The sequence below is a fragment of the Mixophyes fleayi genome, chromosome 3 (genome assembly GCF_038048845.1).
Source record: "Mixophyes fleayi isolate aMixFle1 chromosome 3, aMixFle1.hap1, whole genome shotgun sequence".
NCBI lineage: Eukaryota > Metazoa > Chordata > Amphibia > Anura > Limnodynastidae > Mixophyes > Mixophyes fleayi.
The window spans coordinates 127,424-149,409 of NC_134404.1; the positions used below are offsets into that span (position 1 = coordinate 127,424).

Genomic DNA, 21,986 nt, shown 5'->3' on the forward strand with positions numbered 1-21,986 from the left:
AGGAATGTGAATAACGCACTAGACCAGATGGCTTACACCCATGCACCCTTAGAGAACTAAGCACATTTATTGCAGAACCATTTATTCTTGTATGTAAAGATTCTCTACAAACTGGTATCGAACTAATAGACTGGGAAAAGCAAATGTGGTACCTATATTATATCAACAAAGACCATTAAATGTAACATCTATACTGTGACAGTTATTGGAGGAATTACAAAGGGACCACTAACGAGAATATGTTCTAGAAAATAACATCATCCACAACAGCCAGCAAGCACCTCCCGATAGATTGTGACAAATTACTCTCATTGCCGTTGATAGAGAAGAAAGGTAGGAATTGTACAGAGGATGCAATATAAAGTATTTGTATAAAGCATTGTGTACTCTGCCTCACAGGCACTTATTGTAAAAGGTAGAGGCTATTATTCTAGAAAAAAACAAATTACTATTAATCTCTTTTCCTGAAAAGGACTCTATGGCAACCATTATGCATGGGTTAAACTCCTTGCCCAGCTGACAGACAGGAAAAGACCTCTGTCTGTGTTGCTGGGGACGGGCTGGGCTTGCCTTGCCACAATCCCTTCTTTATCCCATTTGCACCCTCCTCTTAACGCTATAGGGGACTCTGCTTCCTTCTGGGTAACTCTCGCTGCTAGTGTACTCCCTCACTGGGCTGGTACCCCTGACCTCTTCCTATAGATCAGGGTCGCTGTGGATGGTTCCCACTGGCCTCTCACAATGCCCAGAGCTGCAGTTAGCAGGCAGAGTGTCGGTATTGGATGCTGGGTTCCAATCTCAGAACAGCGGATAACAAATTATATTTGGTTTAATCTGTAGATCACAGGAATTTACAGCAGATAAGTAGGTATCAAAGCAGGATCTTGAAGCAGTGATGTTTTATTAGGTCAAGTGTCCTAATAAGGACAGTTACACGCCAGTTTGTGGTACTAGTGATCTTTCCAGAGGTTACAGATCGAATAATACATTTCAGGGTAAAACAGTGCTCTTTTTATACAGTTTTGGACATTAGAAACACTGTGAAGAGTTACTATCCCATGTTATCATCTAACGGGTAGTGAGTCACCACAAATCACAGTTCACTACACTTTTTTCCTTTAAAGAGATCAACCCTCCCTAACACATTTTTTCACATTACCATGAAAACAGCTGGTACTGAGAGGGTGATGTTTTTACCCAAGCCAATATCAGTGTCTTCTCTATTTTGGACCTTATCGACTACAATATTATTTACATTCATGTTCAAACGATGATCATATCCACAACTAAGAAATTATAAAATTGGTTCACACAATTGCACTACCAATTACCTTTTATTTGATTAATGAATCCATAGAGTACAGAATACAAATAAACACAATAGATTACTGTGACAGTATGGACCTCCTATGCCACCCTGTCCGTTGTTGATGTGGATCGGCTGGGCTTGCATGGTCACTGTCCTCTTTCTTTATCCAGAATTGCGTCCCTCCTGTCACAGTAGAAGGAGCCTGCTGCCACCACAATGCTCCTACACTGGTGCCTAGAACCGCTTCCTTTTGGGTAACTTTCGCTGATGGGGTACCCACTTACTGGGCACATGGGCTAGTACCCCTGACCTCTTCCTATGGATCAGGGTTGCTGTGGATGGTTCCCCCTTCTCTGTCACACTGGCCAGAACTGCAAGGTAGCGACCAGAGCGGTGGTACTGGATACTGGGTCCCAACCTCAGAACAGTCGGATAACGAATTAGATTGGTCTAATCTGTAGGTCACAGGAATTACAGCACAAATAAATAGGCATCTGTGACTGGATCACTGATAAATAACTTCTGGTATAAATTTATGTAAAGGAAATACTGCAGGGCACTTATTTATATAATTGCCAATGCACTTATTTTTGATATTCTGTATATTTTGATATAGGAAATCCTAATTTCTGAGACCAGGGGGAGAAAATTTGTTTTTTTCGGTTTTAACCTTTCTAGAAGAAATGTATTATTTCTTAAGGTATATATCTGATACAATAAGCCTTTGTGGATGGAAGTCTTTAGTGTATTGTGATGTGTGGAAATGTCTTGTTTGGGGTTTGTGACTGTGTGGGATTGTGTATTCTGAACTGTCTGAAGAGGGACCCATGCTAATTAGATCTTTTGATGTGTGAAGGTCCAACATTGAAGGCAGGAAAGTTTAAGACTGGCTCCTAGATTTTCTGCATCTGAAAACCAGATACAGGACATCACATTATCTCTAGAATTTCATAGAAAAGTGTAAATAGCTCAGACCTCTGTGGGTTGGCTTACCCTTTGAGGCTGTGTCCAAACTGTATAAAAAGCACTGGCTTGTATTAAAAAAATTGTTCTTCTGATTTCATCTGACCTGATCACTGGTACTTTTAACCAGTGTAAGAGCAAATAAACATCATTTGCTTCAAAGACCTGCCTGAAAATATCTTCCATGCTGAAAATCCTGTGACCTACAGATTAGACCCTAAATCTAATCCATTCCCGGCTGTTGCTGAGGTTTGGACAAAGCTTTTCCAGTACCACCAATCTGCCTGCTACCCTGGTCAGTGTGATAGGCCAGGGGGATCCATCCACAGCAACCCTGATCCATAGGACGAGGTCAAGAGTACCAGCCCAGGCACACCAGTAATGGGGTACATTCGCAGTGCCAGTTACCCAGAAGAAACCCGGTACTGTATGCCGGTAAGGAGTCCTGTGGTGGCAGCATTTATAAGCCCCTCCTACTGCGAAAAGAGGGCACATTTGGGATAATGAAAGGGAAAGGTGGCAAAGTAAGCCCAGCCGGTTCCCAGCAACAACAGACAGGGTGCCATAGGCGGTCCATCCTGTCACAGCATAAAAGCAGGATCCTTAAGCAGTGATGTTGTTTAGCTCAGGAAGTCATAAGAAGGACAGTTACACACCAGTCTGTGGTACTAAGGATCTTTCCAGAAGGTACAGATGGTATGATGATAATACATGGGACAGTTACACACCAGTCTGTGGTACTAACGATCTTTCCAGAAGGTACAGATGGTATGATGATAATACATGGAACAGTTACCCACTAGCTTGTGGTACTAGTGATCTCAGAAGTTACAGAAGGTATGATGATAATACATGGGACAGTTACACACTAGCTTGTGGTACTAGTGATCTCAGAAGGTACAGATGGTATGATGATCATACATGGGACAGTTACACACTAGCTTGTGGTACTAGTGATCTCAGAAGTTACAGATGGTATGATGATAATACATGGGACAGTTACACACTAGCTTGTGGTACTAGTGATCTCAGACGTTACAGATGGTATGATGATAATACATGGGACAGTTACACACTAGCTTGTGGTACTAGTGATCTCAGAAGTTACAGATGGTATGATGATAATACATGGGACAGTTACACACTAGCTTGTGGTATTAGTGATCTCAGACGTTACAGATGGTATGATGATAATACATGGGACAGTTACACACTAGCTTGTGGTACTAGTGATCTCAGAAGGTACAGAAGGTATGATGATAATACATGGGACAGTTACACACTAGCTTGTGGTACTAGTGATCTCAGACGTTACAGATGGTATGATGATAATACATGGGACAGTTACACACTAGCTTGTGGTACTAGTGATGTCAGACGTTACAGATGGTATGATGATAATACATGGGACAGTTATACACTAGCTTGTGGTACTAGTGATCTCAGAATGTACAGATGGTATGATGATAATACATGGGACAGTTACACACTAGCTTGTGGTACTAGTGATGTCAGACGTTACAGATGGTATGATGATAATACATGGGACAGTTACACACTAGCTTGTGGTACTAGTGATGTCAGACGTTACAGATGGTATGATGATAATACATGGGACAGTTACACACTAGCTTGTGGTACTAGTGATCTCAGAAGGTACAGAAGGTATGATGATAATACATGGGACAGTTACACACTAGCTTGTGGTACTAGTGATCTCAGAAGGTACAGATGGTATGATGATAATACATGGGATAGTTACACACTAGCTTGTGGTACTAGTGATGTTACAGATGGTATGATGATAATACATGGGACAGTTACACACTAGCTTGTGGTACTAGTGATCTCAGACGTTACATATGGTATGATGATAATACATGGGACAGTTACACACTAGCTTGTGGTACTAGTGATCTCAGAAGGTACAGAAGGTATGATGATAATACATGGGACAGTTACACACTAGCTTGTGGTACTAGTGATCTCAGAAGGTACAGATGGTATGATGATAATACATGGGACAGTTATACACTAGCTTGTGGTACTAGTGATCTCAGAAGGTACAGATGGTATGATGATAATACATGGGACAGTTACACACTAGCTTGTGGTACTAGTGATCTCAGAAGGTACAGAAGGTATGATGATAATACATGGGACAGTCACACACTAGCTTGTGGTACTAGTGATGTCAGAAGGTACAGATGGTATGATGATAATACATGGGACAGTTACACACTAGCTTGTGGTACTAGTGATCTCAGAAGGTACAGATGGTATGATGATAATACATGGGACAGTTACACACTAGCTTGTGGTACTAGTGATGTCAGAAGGTACAGATGGAATAATACCACATTACATGGTCAAACAGTGCACTCTATATACAGATTTACCAATCCAAGTGCTTCATGCAACCTGCACATAACTCAGCCTGGAGGGTTTTAACACCTTTTAATATTGCTACTAACGGCACCATTACGTCTGAGGTTTTCTTTTGAATGTTTACCATTAGGATATAACATTTCTATAATCGTGATTTGAACGTAATTTAACTTGCAAAATTCACATTCATCTGTGATCATTTGCATAGGGAGTCTACCAGCACGTATAATTACCCCCTCCTGTCTTTCAGGTTCAACAGATGTTTTGGTCACTCAGCGATAAAAAGGTCTAATTAACATGAGATCCAGAGAGTTGCAAAACCCAAACATGACATACTGTCTCAGAAGTCAATACATTTCCATACATACCAAAATAAAAAGATAAGTACATTTGCAATGATTTACAGAGGTGCACTGCACTATTAATAAATAATAAGTTAAAAAATAAACTAATAAATATCAACAATAAGCTATTTATAAGTGATCCAGCCACAATTACTTTTCACAAAAGGAGTTTAATCTATCCATTTGTCATTATAAGTTAAATCATTAACATTGTATTATATTCTATATTGCATAATGTTTTCTTTTATAATAATGCCTCATATGTATTGTGCCTATTTAGGTACAATTTACATTTACCATGTGAGATATACAAATACTTTACTAATGATGAAATACATCCGTTTTTATTTTATATGTCAAAATATTGAACAACAATCTGTATCAACACTTGCGTTGAATATATCGACCAATGAGGTAATTTTAGGATGATATTGTCACCTGAAGAATGTTTCAATCGGAGAGGAGCATAACCTTGAATTAGCGAATCACTTACTATAAACCCGATACAATGAGACACTAACCACCGTGTCAGGCAACGCCCACTACACTCGTCACGTCATGTGACGGTGGCGTTCCACTGTGGAACTTACTACCTATCGGCACTTCATTACACACAGGTCTTCTTCTGGACTAATCTTTGCATAAGGACATCAGGATACCAGAAGAGCAACAGCTCATTGTTATTACCTGGATTGCTAAAGGTCCTTTCTCAATATGACTCTCATTGAAGAATACCGATGATCATTAATATTCTTAACTTTCACCTACATTTCTTTGTTGGACGATCGTGAGTTCTTTGGGACGTTTTTGAGGATCAACGCACAATATTATTTTGTATGCATGATTAGTTTCCCTGCTCCCATCAGGGGTGGAGATATAATCTATTTAATTGTATATTGCTGTTCTTTTGTTTTATTTTATTTATTAAATAGTTACCATTGGTTAACTATTGCATTATAATTGATACACACTATTGTACCTTGAATGAATAACTATCCTACAATCTTTCAAACAGATTAGTTGAAATCCAACAACATAGAATATTATACAATATCCCTCTTATAGCGCAGGATGACTATCTATATCTGTTCTACTATAACAAGACATGGGATCATCTTGTAAATCCTAGACAATCTCTGTGTACATACTAGTTCTAGAACTATAAAGAACAAAGGTCTACTAGGCCACAAAGGGAGAACTATTAATCCTCTTTCTTGATTTTCCTCAGCACGTGGCGAGTATGGGAAAAAGAGGGACACATACCCCAGATTGAAGACCCAAAGTTTCGTTAAGGCTTTTACTTCTTTTCTCGTCACAACGACCCCAAAGCAGAACGGCTTTAGCTTGGTATTATGATCTATCTGTGGGTAGCCAAACCTCTCTGTAAGCATGTCTATTCCTTTCATCTTGTTGCCACAAACTTTATATCATTTGTGTGCACCCCAGCCCATAGAACTGGAATCTGTAGTCAATACTTCTCATTCTGGGTCTGTGAGAGTCACTCCCTGATCTCTCAGTCTTGGATTTTTCTACCATTCGGGTGATTTTCTTTCTCCTTGGTGACCATTTTCTTCTGATCTAACAGTTCTTGACTGTGAGTTGACTTTGTGAATAATTCTAGCTGGAGATCACACATGTGCTGCATTTCCCAGGATATAATTCCCATCATGGAAGAAAATATTCCTAAAAGCTTGAGACAAGCGCTTATAGATCATGCTGTATATTGAGTAACCTTTTCTGGATACGGTGCCCTTGTCCTTTCATGCATCTATATACACTTCCAGAAATGGACACTGGCTTGTGGCCAGTTGACCCTTCATCACATTTATGATCTTGGAAACCAGTGATAACTTTCATTGTGTTTTACTGAGTGACGTACACTATATGGACATAAGTATTCGGCCACACACGTTAATTATTGAATTGAGGTGTTTCAATCAGACCCGGTGCCAGAGGTGTAAAACATCCAGCACCAGCCATGCAGTCTGCATTTGCAAACATTTGTGATACAAAATGTGTCATTCTGAAGAGCTCAGTGACTTCTAGCGTGGTACTGTGATAGGATGCGTGGTACTGTGATAGGATGCGTGGTACTGTGATAGGATGCGTGGTACTGTGATAGGATGCGTGGTACTGTGATAGGATGTGTGACACTGTGATAGGATGCGTGGTACTGTGATAGGATGTGTGACACTGTGATAGGATGCGTGGTACTGTGATAGGATGTGCGGTACTGTGATAGGATGTGTGGTACTGTGATAGGATGCCACCTTTACAATAAGTTTGTGAAATTTCATCCCTGCTGGATATTTCACAGTCAACTGTAAGTGATATTATCAGAAAATGAAAGAGTTTAGGAATAACAGCAACTCAGCCACGAAGCAGAAGACCACGTAACATCACAGAGTGGGATCAAGGACTGCCAAGACTCATGGTCCGTAAGAGTCGCTAACTCTCTACTGATTCCATAGCTGAAGAATTCCGAACTTCCTCTGCTGAGCCACTCTGTCAGTCTCTACATTGGCTGCCTGTATATCAACGAATCCAATATAAAATGCTTCTACTAACATACAAGGCCATCAACAAAATTGCACCGACATACATCTCCTCACTTATCTCAAAATATCTCCCTACTCGACACCTCCGTTCTGCACAAGATCTACATCTCTCCTCCACTCTGGTCACATCCTCCCATTCTCGGTTACAGGCTTTTTTCCGGGCTGCACCCAATTCATTTCCACGCACAATAAGACTTTCCTCTAGTCTTCAAACGTTCACTGAAAAACCCACCTCTTCAGACAAGGTAATGATATTCCTCAACCACCATCTTAATTTCCCTAGATTACCCTATTACCATCCTCTACACAGCTAACGCAAGACAACAACCCTCTGACCAACATTGCAACACACACAGCCCACTCAGTACTTTTACCTTTGCGTTCTAGCTGGTCCATTGTGCAATACGATGTAGCACATGCCCTTGTGTTTCTAACTCCCATTGTCCTATAGATTGTAAGTTTGCGAGCAGGGTTCTCTTACCTCTCTGTCTGTATGTATTACCCAGTATTGTCTTATCAGTGTTTGTTCCCAATTGTAAAGCGCTACGGAATTTGCTGGCGCTATATAAATAAATGTTGATGATGATGATGAACTTCCTTTATCTCCAGTGAAGGGCAATCTTAATGCTACAGTATACCATGTCATTTTGGGCAATGCTATGCATCCAACTTTGTGGCAACAGATTGGGGAAGGCCCTTTTCTATTCCAACATGACTGTGCCCCAGTGCACAAAGCAAGGACTACAAAGACAAGGTTTGATGAGTTTGGTGTGGAAGAACTTGACTGGCTTGTATATATTGTATTTATGTCACTCAACGGACTATGAGTGCCTCTAGTTTTAGACATGGGTCTCTCTCTCTCTTGCCGGCGCCTGTCTTGCGCCGCGGCCGTCCGCCATCTTGACCAAAGGATTGCACATGTGCAAAACCCACGGACGGTTAAAACCTTGTTCCTAGTCTCATTGGATAATTAATCACCTCTCACTATTTAAGGCACCTGTTGCCCTATTACCTTTGCCTGTTCTTGGTTCTCATTCCATTGAGACACAGAGGAGTTTCCTGTTCCTGCTTGTCCTATCTGTTTGCTGTGGACGCTACCTGCACCTGGACAAGTTCTTCTCTCCACATCAGTGGTAATACCTACCAACCACAGATCGCTCCATGCTACATTGTATCGTACCTGCACCTGGACAAGTCTTCTCTCCACATCAGTGGTAATACCTGCCAGCCGCAGACCGCTCCATGCTACATTGTATCTTACCTGCGCCTGGACAAGTCTTCTCTCCACATCAGTGGTAATACCTGCCAGCCGCAGACCGCTCCATGCTACATTGTATCTTAGTGTAGGTTACTACACTAAGAGCTCTATGTTTAATTACTACTCTACTGACTTGGAGGTGGAACAGAATCTAGATATTTTTTTAGACCTAGCCAAAAGGATCTCACCCCTAACCGTACCCAACACACAAATCACCACCACCCCATCATGCCTAAAGAAAAGGAGAAAGTCCAGAGATCAAGAAGATCCAGGGGAGGGAAAAGACATGGGGGCAAGACCCAAGACAAGGAAGCAGTTCTAACCCATAATGGCATTTTTAATCTGAGCAACACCCAATTTACAGCACCACAGTCTAGCATTTTAAGCAAAGGCCTCAAATATGCTCCCGATAAGGGATTGAATAAGTTTGATGCCTATATCGATGTGCATAAATATATTCCAAGGATCACTCTAAAAAAGTTTTTTGCAGATCCTTCTAGATCTATGGCTAGTGTCACCACGAATATAGGGACTGACAAATTTGTGCATACCGATTTCAAAAAAACAAATCTACATTCTATCCTAGATACGTGAAGGGACCATTTATTAATACATTCGAAAAATTTGGTCGAGAAAGATCTTGGAGACCTAAAAGTCCAAAAGATTGGGAAATATTCTAATATCACGTCAATAGAAAGGATGGCCATAAAACAACTAGCAAGCAATCAAGATATTACTATTAAACCCGCGGATAAGGGGGGAGGAGTGACTATCCTTGACACCATTGACTACCAGAAAGAGCTTACTAGGCAACTATCGGATGAGACCACATATGAGCCCCTTAATGGAGACCCTACAGCTGGTTTTCTTAAAGATCTGAATTCATTTTTGAGTAGAGCTGCTATTCGGGGTATCATCAACAAGGAAGAGTATCATTTCCTCTCCGTACAGCACCCCAGGATCCCTGTGATCTACTACATGCCCAAAATTCATAAGACCCTACATAATCCACCGGGCTGACCGATAGTTTCAGGCATTGGATCCCTGACGACAAATCTCTCGAGCTATATAGATTACTTCCTTCAGCCGTTGGTCGTACTCCAGAAGAGCTACCTGAGAGATACTGGTCAGCTTCTAGAGCTACTTGAAAAAGTTAGCTGGGAACCAAACTATCTTCTCTTCACATGTGACGTAGTCTCACTATACACAGTGATTGACCACCAGGCTGGTTGCGAACATATCAAACATGTTTTGTATGGTTCATCAGATCTCTCCTCTGAACAGATTGAATTTATAGTTGATGGTATATCATTTGTTTTGAACCACAACTATTTCTGTTCCAGTGGGAAGTACTACAGGCAGGTTCGCGGGACTGCTATGGGCACGAAGTTCGCGCCCAGTTACGCGAACCTGTTTGTGGCCCACTGGGAAGAGCAGCACGTTTGGAAAAACAACCCCTTCTTAGACCACATTGTGGTCTGGCGAAGATATATAGACGATGTGTTCTGTATATGGAAAGGTGGACGTACCCAATTGGACCTCTTTCTGACACACATCAATCAAAATCAGCTTAATCTGTCGTTTACCCATACCATCAGCGAGCAAAAAGTAGAATTTCTGGATCTAGAAGTTTATGTGGAGAATGAAATGCTTTCCACAAAGAATTTCTTTAAGAAGGTGGATTGTAATTCGTTCATACACACGTCTAGCAGCCATCATCCGAACTGGCTTAATAACATCCCCAAGGGGCAATTTACTAGGGTCAGACGCAACTGTACGCATCTAGAAACATATGAAGAGCAAGCTCTAATCCTGGAGGAGAGATTTCTGGAAAAGAGTTATAATCCAGAAAATATAGGAGCTGCTCACAACCAACTAAAGGCAATGGACAGGAGTGTCCCGCTTCAGAGAAAAAGAGATACCCATGGACCAAGATCAGATAAAGAAACCGGTCCTTCCATTTATTACGAAATTTAATAAGGACTATAAAAAAGTCGAAAAGATTTTCAAGAGACATTGGCACATACTTCTAGGAGATAAAGATCTTTAAAATATTCTACCATCCAAACCAGCCTTTGTCTACAGAAAATCGGACAATTTAAAATCAATATTGGTTAAAAAAGTAGCAATGCCCCAGAGACCAGTAAAGGGGTACTTGGCTAAAAGAAACTTCTGCAGGCTTTTACTATTGTAATCGCTGTGTGGCCTGTAAGAGATGTGGGATTAAAAACCCCAAAGCGGTTATGTCCTATGCCTCCCGGGTAACAGGAGAGGTTTTCCCAATCAAAGAGAAACGGACATGCGACACAATGGGTGTCATCTACCTTTTATCCTGTCCATGTGGAAAGCAATACATTGGAGGTACGATCAGGAAACTCTCCGTCAGAATAGCAGAGCACCAACGCAATATTCTCAATGAGGTCAAGACACATAGCGTGTCGGAGCACTTTCACTATGCCATAGACATGAGCCCTCATTATTGAGCTTTATGGGGATTTTTAAGGTAAAAAAATCCTGGAGGGGACTTTCATCAGATCCATTTCCCAGCAGGAATCCCGGTTTATTTATACACTTAAAACCCTAACACCACAGGGTCTTAATATTGATTTCGATCTGAACCATTTCTTAGAACACTCTGCTTAGCCTTCTCTACCAAACCCAGTTATCTGTACATTCCCTATATAGAGTTCTCTTTAATACCCCCCACCAAGTGGTCTTTACGTCTCATTCATTACAAACTCACTCTCATCTTTAGGTGTTTTTTATATATATATAACATCTAAGACTTTATCATTCTGTTTTGTTTTATGGGGATGATTTGATCACCCCCTTTCATACATTTTTCCATTTTATTTATCCCTGGTTGGTTTTTTAATCAACAATTTACCCGGGAAGAGGCCATGGGAGGGACAAGTCGCCTGTCTGTCAGAATGACTGACCAATCAGGATTGTTTCCATGCTAGGAGACTAGTATATTAGGACCCACTTGTTCTATATGGACTCATTGTTATACATCATCCCTGAGGAAGCCCCGATTGGGGTGAAACGCGTAGGTTTGATTCCGTTCATCACATTCCAGCAGTGGACACTGCCTGCACATATACAATACTATCGGAGACTGCAGCGCTTACCAGCCCATAGGCGCATGCGCGACACGACGTCATCGCTCCAGCGGGTCCTGCTTACCATCTCCGTCTGTGAGTGATTCCTGCACGGCCGTGCAGCTCACAGGACTTTCACACCATACATTTTTCCTGCGGTCATCAGCCCTGTTTGGAGACAGGACTGCCGATGCTATCCCAGGCGGACATGCGGACTGACTAGACTGTCCCAACAGGTCCAGAGGAGCAGGATTTGCGGATTAGACATTCAGACTGAGGCATCCAGACCAGCCGACCTGGGGAGGAAGGTAAGTGCACTACCTACCCTTCCCAGATTTGTGAGCGGACTTTGTTTTGGACTTTTTGTTTGTCCTAGTTTTGCCGCCTATTGTTGCTCAGTTTAGTGGCTCGTTTTGGCACAATAAACAACCCACTATAAGTGGTCAGATATCTACCCAGTTCCATCTGGGACGGACTCTCCGGATCTGTGGATTCTACCCGTTGTTGTTTTTAACTTGTTTATGGTACTCCATGAACTCTTGCCCAAGAGCATAGGTAAGCAACAGTTACTTTTTGCAGGCAATATTGTTTGTTTGTTAGCTGCATGCCATGTTGTTAATATGTTCATTATTTATTTTTTATGCATCTAATACATAAACGTTTTGCATCTATTCCCTGCTCTGTGACCCCTTTATTCGTAGCACACTCTATCCCTTTCTCTATGCGCTGGGAGATCTCTGTTTTGTTTATCTACATTGTATCTTACCTGCTCCTGGACAAGTCTTCTCTACACATCAGTGGTAATACCTGCCAGCCACAGACCGCTCCATGCTACATTGTATCTTACCTGCTCCTGGACAAGTCTTCTCTACACATCAGTGGTAATACCTGCCAGCCGCAGACCGCTCCATGCTACATTGTATCTTACCTGCTCCTGGACAAGTCTTCTCTACACATCAGTGGTAATACCTGCCAGCCGCAGACCGCTCCATGCTACATTGTATCTTACCTGCTCCTTGACAAGTCTTCTCTCCCTATCAGTGGTAATACCTGCCAGCCTCAGACCGCTTCAGGCTACATTGTATCTTACCTGCTCCTGGACAAGTCTTCTCTCCACATCAGTGGTAATACCTGCCAGCCTCAGATCGCTCCATGCTACATTGTATCTTACCTGCACCTGGACAATTCTTCTCTCCACATCAGTGGTAATACCTGCCAGCCGCAGACCGCTCCATGCTACATTGTATCTTACCTGCTCCTGGACAAGTCTTCTCTCCACATCAGTGGTAATACCTGCCAGCCGCAGACCGCTTCAGGCTACCTTGTACTCTACCTATCTCTGGACAAGTCTTTACTTCATGCCAGCGGTAACACCTGTCAGGAGCAGCTTACTCTACTACTTTGCATGTTACCTATTTTCGGGACTAAAGTCTATAGATTCTCGAGAGTATAGCTGCGAGTCGCTGACTCTCCTATTACATTATTACATTGTTGATTGACTGTTTGCATAGACTTTCTCCAGTTGTCAAGTATTTGCCTGCTGTATGCTACCTGCGTGCTAAGCACTTTGGAACTCTCTTCTCCTTTTATCACTACTCATCATTCTGCCGTGCTACCACTGTTTTCACTGCTCAGAGACTATGCAGATATGTCATTGACATTCCTTCTTCCATCCAATTTGTATAGTTCCGTATATTCACCACACTCCCCAGAGGGCCGCGACCTGCACAGTGCGGGAGTTCCTGGAGAAGACCAGCCACTGTGTTAGACTCCGCGCCTCTGATGAGTAAAGCTACACCTGGTGAATTCTGGGTAAAACTCCTAGTGCCCGTGACAATTTGTAAGTAGTTAATGTCTGGCAGCCTGGTTTTCTTATCTTGTATATACATGCAGACATTGTTTCAGCCTAGGATTAATGTCCACCAGTCCTGTATGAATGTACATCACACCAAGGGGGTCTCGTCAGTTAAGATAGGGAAAAGGTCCACAGATAGAGCTCTATGTTTAATTACAGGACTGCATTGTGTATTTAAAAGTAATGTGTCTGGGCTGTGATCTCTCCTGTTTAAACAATCTCTGCTGTGTAGCTATACAACAATATCTGTCCCTAATTGTATAAAGAGCAAATCATCTGCTATCTGTGAAAAGGTAAACACAGAAAAGGACTAATCAGGCAGGTCCTGGAACACCTGAGAACGCTCTTTGTGGCTTTAAAAACAATCTCCAGAGAACAGCAAATTGTCATTCACTACCCAGTGATAGCTGAAGTCAGGCTGGCGTAGAGATCTAGGTCTCTGCCAGGAGACAGGGAAGGGACAATCTGTCCCTGGAGTACTGCCGTTGTCCTGATCTACTCTCTCTAGGTCTTGGGGAGCCGTCTCTCAGAAGCGGAGTGACAGTAACTCAGGACCGCTGCCTTGCTGGTATCCTTAAAGGGGAGAGGGTCTGCGTCCCAGGAGAAGCTTGGATGGACAGCACCCCCTGAGAGTGAGTAGGAAGCAGGTGATGTGTTTTCATTATACCCTGCATGTTGTTTGCTGTGCAGCACAGAGCACTACACTAAGCCTGGTATCATCACAGAAGGTAAAGGAACTGAAATGGTAACCTAGACTGCAGAATCGTATGAACGGATGATGCAGTTCTGGTATAGGAACATGTAGGTAAGTGTCCTGCAGATCTATTGATGTTAAGGGGGGGTGGTATGATTTTTCGGCACTGAGAATCCCAACACACTTTAGAACAACGATACAATATCAGGAGTATAAGAGTGACAATGTGAAAATCTCCACTTACCATAAAACAGACAGACCCCATTTCCATCACCTGTAAAATGTGACTTGTAGAAATATGGACAGTTAGAAAGGACGTTACTTGTAATGGTCAGATTGAAAACAGCGCATTTAAAGAGGAAATGGACGTCATTTCTAACTGTCCATTATTTCTACAAGTCGTATTCTACAGGTGCCGGTCAGTAAATAGTTGTAAAGTGTGTTGGCATTCTCAGTGCCGAGTAAATGACAACCACCGGATGGTAAGTCATCTCATGTCTCCATAGCCTTGAGGACTGAATTTACAGACTCCATACCAAAGTGCCATCTTTCTACATGTCCGTTGAGTCTTTTTAGATTCTCATGAAATCTCCTGATTGTTTTTCCACCAGAAAAAGTTTGTAATAAAATTTCTTGCAGGGTTGGTTGGGAAGGACAGGTGACTTTACATGTACTTCAGTACTGTCTGTAGACTGTTGTGCAAAGGGGAGTTTGGGTATTCGAATTCCACAAAAATGTCCCTCTTGGGAGCCTCTCGAAAATCTATTCTGTAACCCAGAGGTGCCCAAACCCAGTCCTCAAGAGCTACCAACAGGTCGTGTTTTCAGGATTCTTTAATCATGCACAGAAGTTCATCTATTTGGCTGGATCAGTAATTATTCCAACTGTCTCTACAGACAGAAATCCTGAACACATGGACCTGATGGTAGATCTTGAGGACTGGTTTTGGGCATCTCTGCTGTAACCTCGTCAGAACATCCAACACCCACCGATCTTGCATTGTGAGTGTCCAGGTTTCCAAATACAATAAAATTCAGCCCCTTACTGTAACTTCTGGAAGATGTGCTTTATCTGAGTCATTGTGTATTTTTACATCCAAGAGTCCCTTCTGTCGAAGTCAGCTAATTGGATAAAGTCATTTCAATTAAAGTCGAGCAAACTTGGTTGTCTTTGTCTGAAAAGATGCGTACGGTACGCTACGGCGTACAAGGGCACGCTACGGCGTAAAAGGGCTTACGCATCCACTACACGTGGCAGCAACAGTAATTGGTCTTTTACCATATATTCGCACAAACACGCATACTTATAAAATAGTACACATTAATGGTAGCTGCAACACATTGTCAGTTATGTCGAAATATAGTAGTATTTATATGTTATATTAGAGTTACATGCATATTAGTGAAATACACGGAACAGGTTGAAGGAATCATAATAAACCTCTTTACATATCCTACTGTTTGGTTCACACTGCGAGGGAATCGCAGAGTGCATACACAAGTTATGAATGATAGGGATTTATGAACTACTTAAGACTAAGGAATCTTGACGGGAAGAGCAGAGCATACCCCCTGGAGAGATGACCTCCTCCTTTGGATTCCTTAGGATGAACTAGCCAATGATTGACAACCCCTTGGACCTTCCTGAGACCTGGATTAATAGATGCAAGCTATACCATCTTCATTGTATTATTGTATTTCATTGTGTATATAAGCAGCAGCTTGTGATCCAGAGTGCAGACATCTTGTCCCCAGACTTCAGGATTGAATGACTGCACTGGATCCAGAGCGCCTGCGATAAGTAACGGCTGTATTTACTATTACTTCGCTTGAGCATATTATTCTACTTATTGCGAATAAATCTTTGTGCGTTGAAAACACAAATCGAGGTTCGACAATCGTTATTGGTTAGCGACAATACGCACATAACACTTCTTTGCCTCTAGAGTGAAACGTTTGTCTGGATATCTTGCCCCAAATGGTCTTGTATCTTGTTTGCCAGTGTGACCGGATGGGGTTACTTTGCTACCTGGTCAGAGGGAATCTTACACAGTATATCTGGGTCTCTTTCTCACTGTCAGTAACTGACTGTTACTGACACCTCTACTGGTGCCACCTCCCACCAGCCACTCGCAGACATGTGAATGCCATCTGCACCATAGTTGTAGGAGAATCTCACTACCATCATTAGGCTCTTTCACCGGCACCTAGGACCGCTTACTTCTGGGTAGCTGGTATAGCTGCTGCAGCGCCTCTTTGATGGGGATAGTACATTCTGACTGCTTACTATGCATCAGGACTGCTGGGTAGAGGGCAGAGCATTGATACAGAGACTGTGGATTAGAGTGTAAGCTCTTATCTGTTGGTCACAGGATACAGCAGGCCATAAGCATCAGGCAGAATATTGAAGCAGTGATGTTTATTGCCCAAGGATCCTTATAAGGTTCTAGTGATCATCCAGAAGTACAGATGGTAAATATCAGTTGAAATACAACATACAGCTCTTTAAATACAATTTCTAACACATATGTTGGCAGGGGGTAGACAACACCTTCAGCAATAGCACATTCAATGTTTACCATCAGGATGCTACACATTCTCTAAACTTGGCTCTAATGACAATCAAACTTAACAAAATTTACATCAACCTGTGATTTCTAAATTACTTGTTGTTTAATTATTTAAATAGTTCCCCCATTTCTTTGACAGGACAGGATAAAAAGGTAACGACCTCCTGCTGTGTATTGAGACTAAAAAGAGGTATTGGTCACTTTCTGATGAAAAGGCCTAATTAGCCGGGGATTTCCTGTCTTCAGAAAAGTTACAGAAAAATGTTTCCTCCAAAATCTCATAATAAATCAATACATCAGTGTTGGCTAACCTGTGACATTCCAGGTGTTGTAAAACTACAAGTCCCAGCATGCTTTGCCAATATATAGCAGCTTATTGCTGGAAGGGTATGCTGGGACTTGTAGTTTCACAACACCTGGAATGCCACAGGTTAGCCAACACTACAATACACGAATATGAAAATAAATACATTTACACTCCCAGCACCAGGACCTAATACTTTCGACACCGAGCATCAGTTAAAATCCAGTGCAACAGCGCCCATACATTAAATATATACATTTAAATTAACCATTCCCTTTAATACATTTTATATCCTCTAATCCTCGGCTTCAACCCATTTAGCACATCAGTATCATTATTAACCCATTCGACGCTGCAGCAGCAAAAATGACCCCCCCCCCCCCAATCTACACGGGCCACGTTTCCACAATTTGGCTCCTGGTCCTGCAGTCTCTTGTGGTTACCGGAGGTGAGCCGGGGGGTCCAGCTTTTCCTGCCCAGACAGTCCATCCGCATTGCTGTGAGCCTTTCCTTGCTTGTGAATTATGTGAAAGTCATAAATTTGAAGGGCAAGGCTCCACCTACAAAGTCGCCCATTTTCCCCGGAGGAGTGTTGCAGCCACTTTAATGGGTTATGATCAGTCACAATGCTAAAATGTCGTCCATACAAATAAGGCTGAAGTTTTTCAATGCCCATACAATGGCCAAACATTCCTTCTCAATTGTGGCATACCCCACCTCCCGGTTTAGCAGTTTTCTGCCATAGGGTGCTCCTGCCCATCTTCTTGAGTGAGATCTGTCAGGGGCTTCTCTACAGTACTGAAATCTGGGACGAAACGTCTGTAGCACCCTGAAGTCCCCAAGAAGGCCAGTACTTGTCTTTGGGTTGTGGGCCGGGGCCAGTCTCGGATTGCCTCTACCTTAGCTGGTTCTGGCTTAACCCTACCTCACCCTACACAATGACCCAGGTACCGCACCTCTGACATCCCAATTTGACACTTGTCTGCTCTGATGGTCAGACCGGACCACTGAATTTTCTCCAACACTTGCCCTACATGTCTCAGATGGTCCTCCCAGGATTTACTGAAAATGGCAATGTCATCCAAGTAAGCCTGGGCAAAACACTTACACCCTTCCAGCAGGTAGTCAACCACATGCTGGAAGGTGGCTGGCACATTCTTCATCCTAAATGACATGGACTTAAACTCGAACAGGCCAAATGGGGTGAAAAAGGCCGACCACTCCTGAGAGTCTAAGGTCAAAGTTATCTTGCAAAACCCCTTGCTCAAATCAAGTGTTGAAATATACTTTGCTACAGCTTACTCAGCCTAACAGAGCGTCAATGCGGGGTAGGGGATATGCATCAGACACGGTCACCTCGTTCAACCAGCGTTAGTCTACGCAAAACAGCATTATGTTGTCCTTCTTAGGAACCAATACAAAGGAGGAATCTGAAGAACTTTGCGATGGCTGGATCACACCTAGCTTAAGCATCTCGTGCACCTCCCTGTATATACACTCCTTGGCCTCTGGCGAGACCCGATAAGCGGGTTGCCTAATTGGCCTATGCTCACCAGTGTCCACATGGTGCATCACGGCCGGCCGGGCATTCTACTAAACTGAGTCGCAAAGGGTCTCAGCACTGTTTCAAGCTGCTTGCCACTTACGACCACTTCCTCAACACCACCTTCACCTCTGGCATCCACAAGGAGGTCAGGTAGTGGATCACTCCCTGGTTCCTCAGTTGGAAAGCAACAAACAGCTGCTACCGACTCCAGTCAGGGGTGGTAGGGGCGATACGGAGCTGCCTTACCCAGCACTTTGCCCAGAGTCACTGGACCAGGTCACTCAAGAACTGTGTCCCTTGATCAGTTAGGATCTCACTAGGGAACCCTACTCTCCTAAATACGCCTAGCAGCGTGTCCACTACCTTTTCTGCAGTTATGGAGGACAGAGCTACAGCCTCTGGATAACGGGTAGCGTAGTCCACCACAGTGAGGATGTATCTCTTCCCCGATCTACTGGGCACAGGTAGTGGACCTACTATGTCCACAGCCACATGCTGGAAAGGTTCACTGATCACTGGCATGGCCATGTGGGGAGGACGAGCACTAGGGCACACAAGTCGCGGACACACATCACAGGACTTACAGAAGGCTCAGACATCATCTGACATTCCAGGCTAGTAGAAGATCTGTTTTAGATGCTTCAGTGTTCTGTCTCTTCCCTGGTGTCCCGCCATAGGGATTTTGTGGGCCACTGACATCAGTTGCGGTCGAGTGCTCCATGAGACCACAAGTTGAAATTGTTCCCGGATTGGTCTATCCTCATCTACCTTCCTAGATACATGGTACAACAACCCTTTACACCAAGTCACACTCCCCACCTCCATCGCTGGAAGGCTGCCCCCAGCCTGGCGCCTCATGCCTTCCAGCGAGGGATCAGAGAACTGAGCTGCCCTGAACTCTTTTCTGCGGCCTTCATTAACGTCTAAGCCATGACACTCTGCAGAGGAGTCTATGTCGGGGTTACTACGGTCAGTCAACGTTGGGTCAGTCAAAGAGAGGTCACTGCGGTCAGCTAGACTCATCGCCTGAGCTGGCATACTGCTAGGGACAGGAGCATTGCCGGGCAGCCCCACAATACCAGATTGGCCAGAGAAAACATCTTCTGCGCTGCTAGGGGACGTAATCTTTTCAGAAGCAAGGAGCTGGCTGGTTCCTGAAGATCTAGCAGCTTTGGTCTTATCCTCTGGGCTGGGATGTGTAGGTGGGGATCCTGAAGACTGTAGTCTGGGAGCTTGGCTCCAGTTAATGAAGTTGAGAAACATGGTCACAATTTCACCCCCAGTGTTGCTCAAGATTACATTGGTTGGGACGTCATCCATAACAACAACATCTGACAACTCCTGGCCATCTCCCCAGTCCAGATAGACCATTGCTACAGGCACTTCCCTTTCCAGTCCATTTGCCACAGTAACTTTGACAGTGCAACCCTGCACTAATGTGGCAGGATCAATAAGATGGGGACTCACTATAGTGATTGAGGCCCCCGAGTCTCCAAGTCCTTCACCCTGCAAGGGTCCCACCTGGACAGACTGCAAGCTTCTTCAACGTGTTGTTGAGGGGTCTTCTGGCTAAACAAGTAACTCAACCCGCCAAGTCACCGTCAATCCCGACACAGTGCTGGCAAGGGTGGAAAAAGTTAAACAAGTCAGCAGTGTCACAGGACTCGGAATAGTGTTAGGGCTTCTTCTAAGGTGACCCATTATTTCACCTCTGGTGCGCACTGGTGATGAAAATACTCTTTGCACATTAAATCTTTTACCTCCTCAACAGTGTGGGCACCAGCTCCACACACCAATTTCTGGACTTCTGCAGCAACTTGGCAAACTCCTCATAGGTCCCAGGAACTTTTGTCTGTAGGTCTCTGGGGTAACGGTGTAACATTTAAGGAGGGCTCTTTATACTATATAATAGTTCGCACGGTCCTCTGAGGGCACTCCGCAGTAACCCTCCACTGCAGATCCTTGCAGTGTGAGCAACAAATACTTTACCCATTCCACTCTGGTTACAGCGTATATCCTGCAGGTCCTTTCAAATACCTGCAGATGCTCAAAAATATTTCCAACACTGTCCTCAAATTTAGGGCAAGGTAGCTATGATAATCCTAATCATCTAGGGGGCATCTCCTCCCAGGGCCGCAGAGCTGGTGCCATTCTCGCTTGGCTCCATGCCTGGATGAACCTGTGCCCGCACAGCTTTAATTGCATTGTCCCATAAGGCCTCCAGCTGAATCCTTAGCCCGGCAGCCCTGCGCTCATCATAGGGCAGAGGGGCTGATTCCGCTGTAACGTCTGTTGAGACAAGGACGCTGCTCTCTGGAGGTCTCTTGCACTTTGTTCCCGGTTGCTAACTGCAGAGTTATCCCCAGCACCTATTTCCTGGGGGCTCCACCCGGCTACTTCTTAATGCCACCCAGCTGGCAAAATGTTCTGGGGAGAACACTGAACTGGGCGGCTGCCTTGTCCACTCCTGCCATCAATGTCCTCTTTCAGAGGACCATGCTGTAGGTGCCAGTCCTACAGCGCCACTCACCTCCCCCTTGGCTGGAGAATCCCTGATATCAATGCCCTTGGCACTGCAGTGTCTCAAGGTTCTCCTTGGACATGTTGGTATATGTAGATACCCAGTGCACTCTCCTGGCTACAGTTCTTCTTCTCCTAAATAACTTGGTTCTCCTGACTGGTGTACTAAAACCCGTCCGGGGTTATCCCACCGCTGCCACCAGAAATCTGTAACCTCCTATGTCACTGTGTCGTGTTGCTGGGGTTTGGCTGGGCCCGCCTTGCCAGTGTCCCCTTTCCTTATCCCAAATGCTGTAGGGTGCGCTCTGCTGCCACCATCAGGCTCCTTCACCAGCATCTGGACCGCTTCCTTCTGAATAACACTTGCTGCTAGTGTACCCCTTTGCTGGGTGTTTGGGCTGGTAGCCCTGACCTCTTCCTTCAGATCAGGATGGTTCCCGCTGGCCTCTCACAATTGCCAGAGCTGCAGGTAGCGGGCAGAGCGTTGTAAACACAATTCCCATTCATTAAATACATTTTAAACAATCACTTTCACACATAGAATGTGATGGCGCCTCATACTGGACACAAGCGCAGT

At 43.8% G+C, this 21,986-nt stretch overlaps 1 protein-coding gene across 1 annotated transcript in view; it reads right to left on the bottom strand.

The window, feature by feature from the left end:
- LOC142143279 (zinc finger protein 513-like) overlaps positions 1-21,986 on the bottom strand; it is a 31,527-nt gene that overhangs the window by 7,407 nt on the left and 2,134 nt on the right. The gene's annotated exons all lie outside the window — the stretch shown is intronic.